The 16,245-nt window shown below is 49.6% G+C and overlaps 1 protein-coding gene across 4 annotated transcripts in view; it reads right to left on the bottom strand.

Moving 5' to 3' along the window:
* The window catches only part of LMF1 (lipase maturation factor 1), a 114,896-nt gene that overhangs the window by 74,023 nt on the left and 24,628 nt on the right, over nucleotides 1-16,245 (bottom strand). Inside the window, exon 2 of one of the 4 annotated variants that reach the window (XM_081089525.1) lies at nucleotides 10,893-10,957. The exons of the other annotated variants lie outside the window; for them this stretch is intronic. The gene's annotated coding sequence lies outside the window, so the exon portion shown is untranslated. The remainder of the gene's footprint in view (nucleotides 1-10,892; nucleotides 10,958-16,245) is intronic. 4 annotated transcript variants of the gene reach the window in all.

Raw genomic sequence — 16,245 nt, 5'->3', positions numbered from 1 at the left:
AGTATACAGACAATGTCTACAGGTGACACACCCAGAATAATCCACACACCCCACTGAGAAACGTGAGGTAAATACCAGGACTGCGAGAGAAGATGAAGACGCTACTCTGGGAACAGGAGAGGGGAGGAGAGGTGAAAGGTGCTGCTGTGTTTGCTAGAAGCTGTGTATTACAGTTTCACTTTCTAATCCATGCACAGGTCTATGTTTTCTTAGATAATTGAAGGAATGACCTTCAGGCCTTATTATCTGGCCAGAGTGTGATAAAACCAGAAATTGGTCAACAAAAATAGCCTATGAAGCCCTAAGGGCTTGAGATTTTTGAAGCTCTTCTTTTAACAGCACTTGGACCAAAAAGGCATTGGCACTGAGGGTTATAAGCGATACCATCTGCCACTGCCAGGGAGACCCTGGGGTCTCAGTGATGGGGTGGGCCAGGAACACAGTCAGCGGGAGTGGTCACCTGCCTCCATGCTCTCATTGGCAGATAAGGAGATGGAAAATTAATGACTTAAACAATCAACACATGATCTTAGAAAATAATAAGCCCCTTCCTCTCAAGGGGGAGGAGGGAAGCAACCTATAAAAGGTAAAAATTAATGAGCTAGAACACTTTTTAAAAAATCTGATAAATAAAACCGCTTCTTTGATTGAAGGGACCCATGACAAAAACAGCCTATGGCTGTTTAGACCAGTACTTAGCATTACACAGGAGAGTCAGGAGACCTAGAGCTGGGGGTGGACGTACAGAGGCCACTCTGAACAGTGTACGGCCCGGAGGCAGCGGGGAAGAGCATGCGAGGCCAGACAGACCCTCGCGTGCAGAGGCTCACAGCAAGTCTCTAGGGCAGTGATGGCGAACCTATGACACGCGTGTCAGAGGTGACCCGCGAACTCATGTTTTTGGTTGATTTTTCTTTGTTAAATGGCATTTAAGTATATAAAATAAATATCAAAAATATAAGTCTTTGTTTTAGTATGGTTGCAAATATCAAAAAATTTCTATATGTGACACGGCACCAGAGTTAAGTTAGGGTTTTTCAAAATGCTGACACGCCGAGCTCAGAAGGTTCGCCATCACTGCCCTAGGTGATAAAACCACCTTCTTTAACTGTTAGGGCGCTGGCACCCAGGAAACTCTCAACAGTCAGCTGCAATACTATCGTTAATTATCCTGTAAACTGAAAGCAAATGCTAGTCAAACTTACACATCAACACCATAAAAATAAAAGGTAATTTAGAAGCATCCCAGACAAATGCCATCCAAATGAATCCAGGACTGAAAGTATGAATTACAGCAACAAAATGCTTCTTCAATATACTAGAATTCGGCATATTAAAAAGGTAAGCATGTTTTAGAAGCACAAGTAGGTAACTAGAGGTGATGGGAGAAACTTAAAGCAGGCACAGTGCTAATGATAATGTGAATAAGAAAAAATGGTCTTTAAAATATACTTTCTTCTAGGTTCGACTAAGTAATTTTCATCAGACATTACTAAATGAGAAGAGAGTGGCAGAAATGCAGACTACAGCCCCTTTGGGCAGACACTGACCGTGGCCACGAGTGTGTTGTGTGCTGCCCATGTTTGTGCACAGTGCACAGATCTGAGTGGGCACAAAGCCAGGCAAGGCCAGTCAGGTGGGTGTTAACTCCGGGGGACAAAATCAGATGAAAAAGGTGACACTAAAGACAGGCACTACCTACATGAAGGAAGTAGGACCCACACCACGAGAGACACTCTGAGGGGCTCCCGTGCCCCAGAACCAGTTTTCCCCTTTGGACACCCTGGTCCGAATGCCATGCACCCCCGGCAGTCTGGAAACCCGGATGATTCGTGAGGCCCCGTGGACAACTGTGCCAAACTGGGTGGCCGCCAGGAGCACCAGCTTCTCCCTGTGGGATGTACATCGCCTTTAGTCTCTTCCCCAGTGCCAACCCCTCACCTGCTCACTCCTTCTCCACCCGCAACAGAAAGTCACACCCTGGGCAGGTCCCTTCAAACCTTCTGGTGGCCCAGTGACCTGAGAGGAAAGTGCAGTGTGGAGCAGAGAAGAATGAGGCAGAAACACCACCCCTGGATCAAGACTGACCCCGAGACCCTGGCTGAGAAGCACCAGAGCCCAGAGCACCGAGGGTCTCAGACCAGAGGTGGAAGGGCCGCTGGGGCGGAGGAGGGAGGGCTCCCGCAGCGGAGGCTCCCCAGAAAGGGCTGCAGCCGTGGGCGAGCTCACGGGCGGATGAGGCTGCCTCTGATTATGGGAATAATTTAATTAAAAGAAACTGCTTTCTTGGACATGGGGGCTGGGAAGAGAATCAGACGAACCATAATTAAACCAGAGGATATGAGAACCAGGCGAAGCGAGGACCTGGAGACGGTTTGGGGGGGACCTGCTGCGGCTGAGGTGGCTCAGAGCTCCAAGGCAGCTAATCGCTTCCTGCAGGCAGGCTCCACTCCAGCACTAATAGGTTTTAATAAAAACTTCCAATTGGGCCAGTAAACCCCTCATTAAGCTGTTTTTAAAGCATGAATTTAAGAGCAGCAAGGGTGAGGGGTCACAGGGAGCATTTAATTCACAACGTCTGGTGGGAGGCGCTGCTGTGACTGAGTACACCGGGTTCAAGTGTCCAGGCCTCATAAGCCCAGGACGCAAGTCGGACCTGCCTGGAAAACAGACTTAATAAGGCAGAAGCGAAGCGTCCCACAGGAACAGAGCAAAAAGCTGCTCTCAGTGCAGTGACAACATTCAAAGGCAGCCTGTATGCTGTCCCCGCAGCGCAGGCCCTGCCACGCTTGCACAGGTGGCCCAGCTTCCCAACCAGACACCTGACTGTCCAGGGCCACGCCCAGCACTGCCCTGGAGGCTCCCCTAGCCCAGGCTGGGACGCTCAGCCAGCCCCACCCGAGGTTCACCCACGGGCCTGTCACTGCAGCCTTGGTGTGTGCCATTCATTCCTGTGCCCACGATGCGGATCTCTCACGGAGACCTCCATGTGCTCACAGTTCGCAGTGCATGATCTGGATCAGCCCCAAGCCCCCTTCCTGGTCCTGCCCCCTGGCTACTGTTCCTGGCAGCACTGGCTGGTACCTGCCAGCCCCGAGGAAGACGCTGGACTAGCTGACACTTGGCTTTCACATTAGGATCAAGCAGGAATTCACTGATTATGGTTCTTATTGAAATGAGGGGTCCCTAAATCATCCAACTCTTAGCCTGATAGGCCTGCAGCAAAACACAGAACGCTCTCCTCCCAGGATCCTCCCCTAGGATTCCCTCCAGACCCCTCCATCCATCTGGAGTGTGCTCGTGTCCTCGCTGCCAGTTCCCCTGTGCGTCCCCACCCCTCCAGGCCCCTTAGCACCAGCCCACCCGCAGGCCCCTCCACACAGGCTACCTTGCAGCCTCACTACCCCACCCTGTTCCCAGCATTGCACTGAGAACCCAAACCATGGATTCGATGCAGCTAATCTTGAGGCTCAATTTTACTGACTTCTGCATCTTTTTTATATTGAAACAATTACAGTATATTAGAGGGGTCAATTCAGAACGAATATATTAGAGGGACAAGTCCAGACTCCATCCCGTAGAAGCTTCCTGCCATTAGCTGCCTTCCTTGATGCCCACCTCTTCGGGTGTAGTTGTCTGGACCAGTGTGAATAGCCCGTGATTGTTGAAGGGCCCCTGAAAATGAGCCTCTCGGGGTTGCCCCACGCCTGGGAGGAGCTGAACTCTGAGGGAAGACTGCAGGAGCATTTGGATGTAAGTCACAGGACTCAGCCCCGAAAAAACAACTGCTGTGGCCCTTGCTCAATCTAACCTCACCAGACACAGACAGACAGGAGCCCCCTTCCGAGAGTGCTTGGTCCTTGAAGGCTGAAGTGCACCGCCGGGGGTGGAGGGTGGGGGGCTCAGCAGGCCATCGGGAGGGCATGAAAAGACCAGCAAGCCCTTGCCGGAACCCTATGCCGCCTGCCAGGTCCTGCACTATTTTCAAATGCACAAGGACGACATGAAGTTTCAAAAAAGGCTCCAGCCCCAAGCTCACAAATATCAAAAAGCTCACTTCCTACAGAGGAGCAGGAAACAGCATGTAGAGGGGCACTGAATTAATCACATTTTAGACCCATTCTTTGAAGTGAAAGTTACCAGGCCGGCAGATTTCAAAGCTCAGCCACAGTCAGTGCTTCAGCAGAGACGCAGCTGACGAGGCTGGGTTATCACAGATGCTGTGGTTTTCCTGTGTCCTGGGGCAAACGGCGTCCGTTCACATGCGGTCCCCTTACCCAGCAGGCACGCCCTCGCAAACGGGAATGCAAGACCCCAGGGCATAGGGCCGCAGGGTGGCAGCAGGTGACACCCACAATGAAGAGGGGACTTCAAGACCCTGGAGAAATGCTCACACCAACTCAGAAATCCTGGAAACACCTCGTCACGGAACCAAGGAAAGAACCAGAGGTCTGGGCTGCGTCTCCCTCAGGCAGGAGGCCCGCCACGTGTCCCTGCTCCCAAACCGAGGGGGGCACACTCACACCTGCCGAATAAGCGGTTGGAGAGGTGGTTGAGCTCCCCAGAAGAAAGTGTTAAGCAGAGGACATCCCCAGGCCAGCCGTCCACGGAACCTTCTAGCGATGGAGATGGTCCGCGATCGGCTTGGCCCACCGTGGCTGAGCGCTTGATGTGCCACAGGTGTGACAGCAGCGCCAGCTTTATTTCATTTAATTTTAATTAAGCCAGAAAGCACAAGTGGCTGGAGACGCCTGTATTCAACAGTTGCTCGAGCAGCCTCGCTCAGGTCAGCCGGCGGCACTATTTTCGGGGAATGCTGTTCTGTGGTGCAGCTTAGTATCTCAGCAGGTAATCCAGAGCTGCTTTATTGTCATCCAAGTCCATTTTGCAAAATAAAGACAATAAATATAATTAAGTTCTATGTCCATTAATATGTCTGTGTCTATAGATCCATGTTCATTAATGAGAACATAGAGGAGTAAAAAGAGGGCAGGATGACCTGCTCATTATGAAAACTAACTACTCGCAGGCAACCCCCAAATAAGACAAGCTGGGAAAGTTCCCAAAAGGTCGAAGTCCCTTCAGTTTGGTTGTTCTGAACCTGACACCACAGTAACTGTGGAAACAGCAGAAACGCTTGGCGGTCACCCAGTGGCCAGCCAGCTGCCTTGACGCTTAGGGGTCTTCTGAATTTGTGCTTGTGGACGTTTAGTGGGGGTGGCCCACCAAGTGCTATAGAGAAGACAGCACATGAAATTCAGTCCTACTCAGGACCCCTCAGGAGGAAATGCAGTAGCAAATCAAATGCTGGCTTCTCCAGCATTATCGCCTGCGGCTAGAGAAGCAGTTAAGCGTGTGAAGAGCACCAGATATACCAACAGAAGCATAAACGGAGGACAGACTTGCTTTAATCCAGAGCAAAAGGTAGCTCTTAGCCTAAGTGTCCTGTTAGCAGAGCCAGTTTGACGTGCTACCACCACCTGGGGCTGAAGGTCTGGGGCTATGGCAAGCAGTCGGGGGTTGGGGAGGGGAGCTGAATCATCCTCAGCATGCAGCCTTTCTCAGATTAACACGTGACGTAAGGAACGGCATTCATGCCTGCAGGCTGTTCTCTGTGAGGTGCCCAGTTCCAGCAGGGGCACCAGCTCCATATCGGAGACCCCGGGTCCCCATCTCAGCTCTCACATCACTACTGGTCTTGTGATCCTGTTGCCTCACCTGAGACAGAACAGCGACCCTACCCCAAAGGTGGCTGCCAGGAAGCCACGAGAGCATGCATCTGAGGGTTAGTTACTTTTTGCTGCCTCTGCTATCTGTATCTGTCCATTCACAAGCCCCACTGTGTGTGCTTAATTTGCTCCACAAAAGCTGATTTTATGGTAATTGCTTAGAATTCACTGCATCAAATCACAGGGCCTTCTCCCACCCTATATAGGAGTTAGGGCCTGGTGGTTTTATTTGTCCTAATAACTGGGAAAAGGAACACTGTTACAGTTTTGGATAAATCAAAAAAATAATGTTTACTAAGGCAAGAGGGTTTATCTAAATGTTGGATAAGGCAGGTTTCTTTGAGGATAATTTTGATATCAAATAAACCCTAATTCAGAAGGTGCAGGAAGACCAGTTCTTTCTCGCGTCTAACCTCATTCCCAAACTTCGGGAAGTTTCCTTTCCTTTGCGCCTAACTCACCAGTTATAGAACCGGTTATGATTAGGCCACACTAGATTTACAAGTGGGAAAGAGAATATTTCCTGAAATAAGTCCCCATGGCTTGCTTCTTCTTGCTTTTTTTTTTTTAAAGTGCAAACCTGAGAAAAGGGAAAGAGTGTCAACACCTCAGACCACAAGGTCCTGGCAGCTCCAACACACCATATCACTGGACGGCGCTATTTGGAGGGTTAAGAAGTTGGTGAGTGACACTGGCTTGTGAGAGTCTGATTGTTTTGCTTTAAATTTTAAACTTAAATTTTTGTTGTTACCTACCTTTAAGGCAATTAAAAATCAGGATTTTAAAAAATTTACTCTCATTTTAACAAATGCCAATGCTTTGCCTGAAGAAATTCCTCTAACATTTTTGACGTGCAGATCCTCTGAAAAATACTTCATTTTTGCCTTCATTGTTGAGGATAGTTTTGCTGGGTATGGAATTCTGGGTTGACAGTCGGGTTTCCCTCCTTGCTGGCACTTTATGATGTCATTCCCTTGTCCTCTGGCTAGCACAGTTTCTAACTAAATAGTGTGCTGTAATTATTATCTTTGTCCCTCTATACCGGTCTTTCCCACCTCTGTCTTCATTTAAGATTTTCTTTCTCATTGATTTCTGACAGTTTGACTATAACATATCTAGGAATGTGTGTGGTGAGTGTGGTTTTCTTAGTGACTTCCAAAATTCTTGAATCTGTGGCATTTTGTCTCTTATTCATTTTGGAAAATTCCTGGCCCTTATTTCTTCAAATATTTTTCTACCCTTTCTCTCTTTAGTTACCTTTTTGTTAAGCCCATCAGCCCTCGGGTGCTCTGTTCTGTTCTTTTTCCCCCCGCTTGTGTTTTACTTTTAGTATCTTTAAGTTCGCTGATTTTCCCCCCTCAGCTGTCCTGCTCTGTTGCAAACCATGAAAGGAAGCCCAGATCGAACTCTATTGTTTATTTCTCACATTTCCATCTGGCTCATTTGTAGTTTCCCTCTGTTTGCTGAAACAGCTCATCTGTTCTTGTAGGTTGTCCACCTTTTCCATTAGAACCTCTGACATGTTCACAACTGTCAGTTAGGGTCCCTATCTGACAGCCCCAACATCTGAGTCATCTCTACTGATTGCTGCATCCCTCAACAAGCCCCAGTTAGTGAGTCCATTTTTATTTTTCCGTGTTGTCTAGTGATTTTTTAAATTATGTCAAACATTGTGTGTAGAAACATGGTAGCTCCTGAGGTGAACATACTTATCCCAAAATGAGCACGTACAGTGAGGCTGTTGGGGAGGGAGAGGGAGGGGGATGGGACAATCTAGCCAGGAAATTAGCTGGTTTTGAGTTTGTTGTTTCCTCATGATCCTCAGTGACCACAGGCTGCAACTTCCTAGGGAAGGCTTCAGTCACCTGCTGTGCTCAGCATGGGCCTTGGGGTTCCTCACTTGCAGCAGCTCCAGTGCATCTGCCAGATCAGCCTCACCCAAGCTGCTGCCTCTCCTTGGGTGCTGGGCAGATGGTGGGAGAGGGACTCTCAGCTCCTGGTCCAGTCTCATTTGCAGTCTTGGGGTGGGGCCTTCTCAGAATTCCTCTCGATTCTCCCCCTACTCCACTCACCAACAACCCCCAGCAGTAGCAGAGCATGCTCTGTATCAGACACAATCTGGGGCCCCTCTCACAGATCCCCTTCTCTCAGGGACCTCGGTGCATAGGGTTGATGTCCCCTTCTGAGTGGTTCGAGGCTTCTGCTTCCTATAAAAGGAGAGTCCGGGCGAGGTGGGTATGTCAGTGGCCAGTCATCTCCTGCATGACACCACCAAGGAAACCCTATGTAGTCACCCCACCTGCCCCAATCTTTCTCACAAGCCTTACAGACCATGACACTCAGTCAGCAAGAACTCCATGTCTGGTGACAACTGTTTCCCTAAGAATTCAACAGTGTGTTGGTGCCTTTCTCCTTAACCTCTCCCTCTTTCACTTTGCTGCAGGTGAGGCCAGTCATAGGTCCATCCCTCCTCAGTCAGGGGAGGTAGGAATTTTGATCCATTGAGCTGCTTTGTTGAGTACAAAAAAGTTGGCTTATGCAGAATACCCAGCTCACTGTTAGGATGGGAGAGTCTCTCAGGAAAGCAGAATCTCAATGATTTAACCCATTTTCAATGTAATCCTGTGTTCAGCCTCACCTATGACTGGTATTCCTGGTGGACAGACCATGTGCACATGAACAGAACATGTGTTCTCAGAAACACCCATTAGAGCCGGGTGCCAGGCAGCACTGTTCAGTGGGTCCATCCTTTTACCAATTTTCCATCTAGTTGTTCTGTCAACTGAGGAAAAGGGGGTATTGAAATTCCTTCTCTGTCTCCCTTTAGTTATCACCTTTTAAAAAATCCTCATCCAAGGATATGTTTATTGACTTAAGAGAAAGGGAGAGAGAAACATCGATGTGAGAAACATGGATCAATTGCCTCCCATATGCACCCCAACTGGGAATTGAACCCACGCCTTTTGCTGTACAGACGAAGCTTCAACCAACTGAGCCACGGGCCAGGGCTAGTTGTCACTTTTTTTTAATCTCATGTACTTTGAGGTTTGTTATGTCTTCCTGCCTGATGACTCGTCCTTAATCTCCAGGGATACTTGCTCCTTCTGACTACTGTCTCCAGTGTACCTTTCCCATCCATTTCATTTCAAACTTTCTGCATTTCTACATTTAATGTGCATTACTTCTAGAAGAATATAGCTGCATCTTACTTTTTTCTTAAGTTGTTCTGTAGATTCCTGTCTTTTAACTGGAGTGTTTAGTCCATTAACACTTAATGTAATTACTGATACGGTATTAGGTTTACCACTTAAGTTTTCATTTCCTATTAAACCCTTAGTTTTATATCTGTGCTCCTCCTTCCTGCCTTTTTGGATCATTCAAATGTTTTCAGATCACCTCTTTAATGTGTCTATCAGAGTTTTAACTGTTACTCCACATTTTCCTGGTGCATGTTCCAGGGACCACAATATGCATCTTTAGCTTTTGAATCTACTTAAAGTTAATACTATGCCGCTTCACATAAAATGTGGACACTGCAGCCACACAGGTCCATCTGCGCCTTCTGCCATGCTCCATGTCATGCCTGTCACATGTATTCCCCTCTGAGTGCGTTACAAATCTCAGAAGACAAAGGATTCATTTCACTTTAAATAGTTACATGTATTTTGAAGGAAGAAAATGAAGGAAAACCATCTTCACATTTACCTATGTATATACTGTTTTCTGTGTTCTGTACTCCTGCCCAGGGACCCACGTTCTCACCTCCTGTTACTTCCTTCAGCCTGGAGAGCTGCCTGTGGCATTCCTGTAGTGCTCATCTGCCAGCAATGAATTCTCTCATTTCTCCTTATTTCACCTCTGTCCCTGGAGGGCAGAGTCTGGGTGCAGGATCCTGGCGGACTGTGTCCATCTTTCAGCACCACTGTTCCTGGGTGTCAGGGTCCAACCATTTCAAGGGCAATGGTAAGCTTCTCTGGCTGCTTTCAAGATTCTCCGTTCCCCTTTGGTTTTTGATATTGATTTCAGATGATGTGGCAGGCAGCTTTCTTTTATTTATGCTGTTTGGGGTTCACCAATCTTCCTGCATCTGTACACCTATGAGTCCCACCACATTGGGAAACTGTTCAGCCATTCTCTGTCCCCTCCTGGGGCTCTGGTCTCAGCCTGGGCGATGTCTACTGATCTTTCATTCCTGTCACCTCCACCCTACTATCCAGCCCACCTAGGGAACTCCTTATTTCAGATACTGTATTTTTCAGTTCTGAAATTTCCACTCGGTTCTTTTCTAGATTTTCTGCTGTGAGGGCATGTTTTTTTTTTTTCTTCAGGAGCCTGGTTTCCCTCACCTCGGTACACAGTGTTGGCAGCTGCTCAGACCCTGTCTGAAAACCCAGCATCTAGTCATCTTGGGGTTGGCCTCTGCCGACTGCCTATTCTCTCCAGAATGGGCCTGATGTCCCGGTCCTCTCTTTCTTGTGTGGTTGGGGACTGTGTCCTGAACATGAGGATGCCAAGCTGAGGGCTATCTGGGTTCTGTTATGCTGGAGAGCACTGATGTCTTTGTTGTAATGGCATGTAAGCTGGTGGGACCCAAATGTAACCTATGCCATGGCTGGCCCTGTCCAGTCCTGTTCACTTAGGGGCTGTCTTCTGCTTGTCCCCAGACAGCGGCCGTGGTCCCACTGCCCATTCATCTCTGAACAAAAACCTTACTTACTCTGCACGCTCACTCTGGGTGCAGCGTTTCCCTTAGACTACAGCTGGGGGAACCTGAAGTCCTCCCCCTCCTCTGGGTAGGGTGTCCATGGGCTTGTGTCCACTGGGGACTCAGTGGGGCCTAGAGAGGGGAACGCACATGTCATAGGCCTTTTCATTCATCCAGGGTTGGGGATGGATCCATAACATTCGATGGGACCACTACCTGTTGTCACTATTATGGGACTACTCTACCCAGTAACACAGAGACGGTTCCATACGCATGAGCCTAAAACTGCATGAGTCCCTCCTCGGTGTCAGTCCACCACTCTGGGCAAGGAGGCTGGCTGCGGGCGGGAGTCCAGGTTAGATAACAAACATGGTCTCAGAACAACATGGTGAAACCTGAGGCTAATGACAGATGCTAAGCAATGAGAAAGCCAGAAAAAAAGGCAGGAAGATACATACCCCAATACAAAATGTTAACTCTCGCAGAGTTTTTTCTAAATGATTTTCACTTACCAAATGAATACCTGAAAAACAAAAGGAGAAAAATGTATTAAAATTTGGCATGATTTGCCAAAAAATGTATAAGATTAAAGCATTGTGTTACCCCACTAAGTAGAGCCCATGTCCATGACCCGAGGACAGTGTCGGGTCAGGGCACAGAGCTTATGAGCATTAAATACAGCAGGAAGTGTAGGGGAAGATGTGTCCTTAGGTGCTGAGTGGAGGGGAGACCTGTCCTCAGGTGCTGAGTGGAGGGGAGAGTGGAGGGGAGACCTGTCCTCAGGTGCTGAGTGGAGGGGAGAGTGGAGGGGAGACTTGTCCTCAGGTGCTGAGTGGAGGGGAGAGTGGAGGGGAGACTTGTCCTCAGGTGCTGAGTGGAGGGGAGACTTGTCCTCAGGTGCTGAGTGGAGGGGAGAGTGGAGGGGAGACTTGTCCTCAGGTGCTGAGTGGAGGGGAGACTTGTCCTCAGGTGCTGAGTGGAGGGGAGAGTGGAGGGGAGACCTGCCCTCAGGTGCTGAGTAGAGATGAGTGTGGAGGGGAGACCTGTCCTAGTTGCTGAGTGGAGGGGAGATCTGTCCTCAGGTGCTGAGTGGAGATGAGTGTGGAGGGGAGAACTGCCCTCAGTTGCTCTGAGTGGGGGTGTGGAGCCCCACCAGGCTGCCCTGGGGGGATAAAAGCCTTTTCATGCCCAGCCCCACCCCACAACAGGCCAATCAAAAAGTATTTTGGAAAAGAGTAAATGTAATACTTGGTTTTCCTGCAGTAAACAATTGCAATCAAACAATGTAAGAATGTCATACCCTAGAATCTGAAAATTTAAAAGATGGTATTACCCTGAGCACATATTAGAAAAGGCCCTAAATTAAAGGAATTTGGGGGCTTGTCTCCTCTCTAAGGGCTTGAGGTCTGTCTTCATCTGGAATCTAAGTAGAACCCTGAGTCCTCACACTGGCCCGAGGCTTCAGTGATACAGGCTCACTTGGCACCCTTGGGAAGGGGAGACACATGAGCCCAAATCATAGACTGTAAATCCTACAACGTAATGGAACACAGCTAAGGTGGGGATCGCATGTGGCCTTGGAACAAATACCCCTCACGCCTGTGCAGCTCTGGCCTGTCTTCCAGCCCAGTTAACAAGGTCTACCACTTGGATAAAAAGACCACACCCATCTTTACAAACATCATGGCCTATGTTTTAGGAGTAAAAGGCAACGGGGAACGGACACACCCGACAGTGTGAATGAACCCTGAGAGCACCATGCTGTGTGAGATAAGCCAGACACGGAAGGCCACGCGGCGTGAGACTCCATTTATGTGAAGCATCAGAACAGGTGCGTCCACAGCGACAGAAGTGGGTCAGTGGTGCGGGGACTGGGGAGAAATGGGTGTGTGTGAGGAGAACGGGGGCATATGGGTTTCTATAGGGGGTGACAAAAACGTTTTATCCTTAGTGAGGGTTGCAAACTTTGTGACTATATAAAGCCACTGACAAGTATACTTCAACTGGTTAAATTTAATGGTATGCAAATTATACCTCAATAAAGATGCTTTAAAAAGTAGCTGTTTAATGAAACAACTATGTATAAAAGAAGGGATCAGGTGAGGTTTGCACAGAGCCCTCAGTGAAGAGTGGGCAGGACCCCTGGAGGATGAAGAAGGGTCAGCCCTGGGCGCCTGGAGAGCCGGTGCAGGTCCCAGGGCCCTCTACACCGCCCACTTCTGAATGTGTGTGTGTTTCCACTGTGGAAAGTTCAGATGCAGACCTAGGAGCAAGAGTAATACACGGAAGGGCACTGAAGCAATGGGGCATTGAGGACGAGCTGTCAGGTGGCCATTCTCTCAGAGCTGGGGGTGCTGGCGGCCTGGCAGCGATGGTACTTTTCACAATCCTGGCCCATCAGAGAATCACACTCCTTACAGGTAAAATAACACAAGGTGGGATTTGCTCTTTACTCCAGAAAAGACAAGTTGGGAGGAGAGGGGACGGACGTGTGTGTGAGGGTTCTTTGCATTATACTCTCTACTTTTGAACAGGTTTCTAAGTTTCCATAGTTCAAACTTTTAAAACAGCCAGTGTTTGCACTGGCTAATGAAAGAAACACGTTTACCCAGCAACTTCTCCCAATAAATCACCTTGTTGATGGAGAGGGGAAGGGGCTGATTTTCACAAACTCACCAAGAATGAAATGCTTCCCATTTTTATCAGGACTGATTAGAAGAGATGGAAGTGGTCAGGTCAGAGCTGGCCTCGCAGCCTGGGCCACAGGACACGGTGCCCGTGGAGACCTGGCACGGGCCTGCGCTGTTACCACGATCACATTTACTGAGGGTATTAAAAAAATGTGTTCTTTCGTAACTTCACCTGTTTTGACATTTTGAATTTCAAGGCTGCCTAATATAAGATTTTTAAATAGAGGTAAGTATATCTAATTACATGAAAAACTAAAATGCCTTTATTACTTTTATAGCTTTTATTATATTTTTTAACAGCTGGAACTTATTTTAGGAGATGGCTGTCCATGGAGCTATTTTGGGGACGTTCTACTGTTTGTTGTTTTTTTCTTTTTCTACTGTTTTGTTCTTTAAAGAAACTCAAGCCCTTCCTTTTTCCAAGAGAGGATTTTGCTCCCAAATGGTCTGTAATAACACAGTACCCCTGCCTGCCTATTAGAGACAGGGCCTCTATACAGAGGAAGGCCGTCTCCTGTGAAGGGGCAGAGCCTTGCAACATCCAGGCTAAAAAAAACACTTGCCCACCACACAAAGCGGGTTTTGTCCACGCCCCTTGGGGCTCATTCTACCCCAGTGACTTCTGCATGAGGCTTCTAGTTTCATAGAAGGCCTCTGACTAGAAAAGTACATCAGGCCTCCAGCACTGTTTTGTTCTGTAAAAAGGCTTCATGGATAAATATTTGTTAAACTAGAGGCCCAGTGCATGCATTCGTGCACCGGTGAGGTCCCTCAGCCTGGCCTGTGCCCTCCAGCAATCTGGGACCTCTGGGGGTGGGGGGGGGGGATGTTGGACTGCCGGTTTAGGCCTGATTGGGCCTGGCCTGTGCGGATCGGACCAAAACCGGCAGTCTGACATCCCCCGAGGGTGTAGTAGTGCATGAAGTAGCAGGCGGCTAGGGGGGAGCCTGAGCCTGGGCCAGGCAGTGCTGCTCCCATTCATCCAGGCCCTGCCGCGCCTGCCACTGCTTGGTAGCACTGCCGCGGAGGTGGGAGAGGCTAGTGCCGCCACAGCTATGCTTGCCAGCCATGAGCCTGGCATCTGGCACCTGTCGGTCAGCACTCCCAGTGTGGGAGTGCACTGACCACCAGGGGGCAGCTCCCACATTGAGCATCTGCCCCCTGGTGGTCAGTGCATGTCATAGTGACTGGTCGACTGGTCGTTTGGTTGCTTAGGCTTTTATACAGATTCTGCTCATACCCTGGCTGTGGACAGGCAAGCTGTGAATTTGTAAGAATTCCCTCCACTTTCTTGCCAAGCACAGAGCCCCCCAAAGGCTCACTCAGGAAGCAGGCAGACAGGGATTAGTAATAAAGCCTGTTCTTCTAAGCCACCCTGATTCCTGATGCATTTCTATGCTGATCTTGTCATCCACAGGGAAGCCCTTGGTTGTGTGGTGATGACAAACAGAAGCAGCTCAGGATGAAAATGCCGCAGGAACTAAAACAGCAGTCCTCAATGTGCCCACGCAGTCAGTTGGCATCTAGCCTGCCCCAACCCCAACCTCTGCTGGAAAAACTCGTCACAGGACCATGGGGAGTGAAGCCCCGTAGCACCATCAAGGCCATCTCAGTGCCGAGGTGCAGGAGCGAGAAGGGCCTCTCTGTGGGTGAGAAGGGCTGTCTTCTTGGGGCCCAGCTGAGGAAGCTCTGAGATAGCTGGACTTTGCGAGCACAATTGTCTGACAAGAATGGAAGGGCCTACAACCCTTCCCTCCTCCCTCACCACCTGGGACTGGGCCCCTGCCTGGCACTGGGTACCTGACCCTTATTACCAAAGCAAATGGCACCATTCTGCTTCCTGGAACCTCATAAATCCGAAGGAGAAATTCATTTTTATGCATCAAATGTATCTATACCTGATGGAAGTGATGGGCTATGAACCAGGGCAGGGACAGCCATGGAACGGTGTTGTATTTAAGGCTCAGAGCTAAAATCAGGGTTTCATCCTCAATAGTCAGAGCGGAGCCTGACCCCGGTCCCCTCCACATCTCCTGGGCCTGCTGGCATCTGCGCTCGGCACTCTTTGAAGTCGATACCGTCCCGTGTCAGAGGGACGTGCCAGAGGCAGCTTCCTCCACAGGAAGCGACCTCCTGAGCCGCCCAACCTCAGTCCAAGTTTCTAGAGATAATCCTTTCTTCTTTCTGGGGGGGCCAGGAAGGTGGGGAAGAGAGAAGGATGGTTATGCAGCTATCCTTAATAGCAACAAAGAAGCCCTCTAGGATTACTGCCAAAGTAAAGCAGAGACAAAAAGATCACAAATCCAGCTTTTTGGAAAAGCTGATGCTAAATTAACTGGAGAAACTAGGGCGGAAGTCACAATTAGGATTTCCAATAAGGTTCCACCTTTCCGACGTCCAGAAGAAAGGACCAGTGTTAGAAAGGCCTGTCCAGCTGTCTCCCACAGCCCATCCTCAGAAGGCAGAGAGCACCTCAACCAACCAAACAAGAACATAATCAGAGCCTCACAGTGTTAATGGTGGCTAAGTCCTTCTTTAAGATCACCTACATTTTATGTATCTATATAAAAAGCCAGCAACTGGAACACTGTAACGACTGGAACAACCGGTCACTATGACGCCCGCTGCAGCCAGAACTGGCCCGATCAGGTGGTGGGGCCAGCCAGCCAACCTCCCACAGCCCCTCCCCCCAGCCCAGCCCTAACCCAGATCAGCACCCCCCACCCCAATCAGGGGCAGGGCTGGCTGGCCAACTGCCTGTGGCCCCTCCCCTCCGGCTGTCCCTGCCCCCAATGGGCCCCCACCACTCCGATCAGCCTGTGGCCCTTCCCCCCACTCAGTTCCACCCCTGATCAGCCCCCCCACACCAATTGGGGGTGGGGCTGGCCGGCAAACCTCCCTTGGCCCTTCCCCTGGCTGTTGACCCCCCCCATTGCCCCCCACCCCAATTAGGGGCGGGGCCCGCTGGCCAATCGCCTGCAGCCCCTCCCCACAGCTGGCCCAGGGGTGGGGAGGCCAGGCCGGCCGGCCAACCTCCCGCTGTCTCCTTCTCCCAACAAGCCCGACCCCAATCTGCCCCAATTGGGGCCGGGCTGGCTGGACCCCACCTGTGCACGAATTC

Source organism: Myotis nattereri (genome assembly GCF_964212035.1).
Source record: "Myotis nattereri genome assembly, chromosome: 4".
Taxonomy (NCBI): domain Eukaryota; kingdom Metazoa; phylum Chordata; class Mammalia; order Chiroptera; family Vespertilionidae; genus Myotis; species Myotis nattereri.
This window is presented reverse-complemented; position numbering and strand designations above follow the sequence as displayed.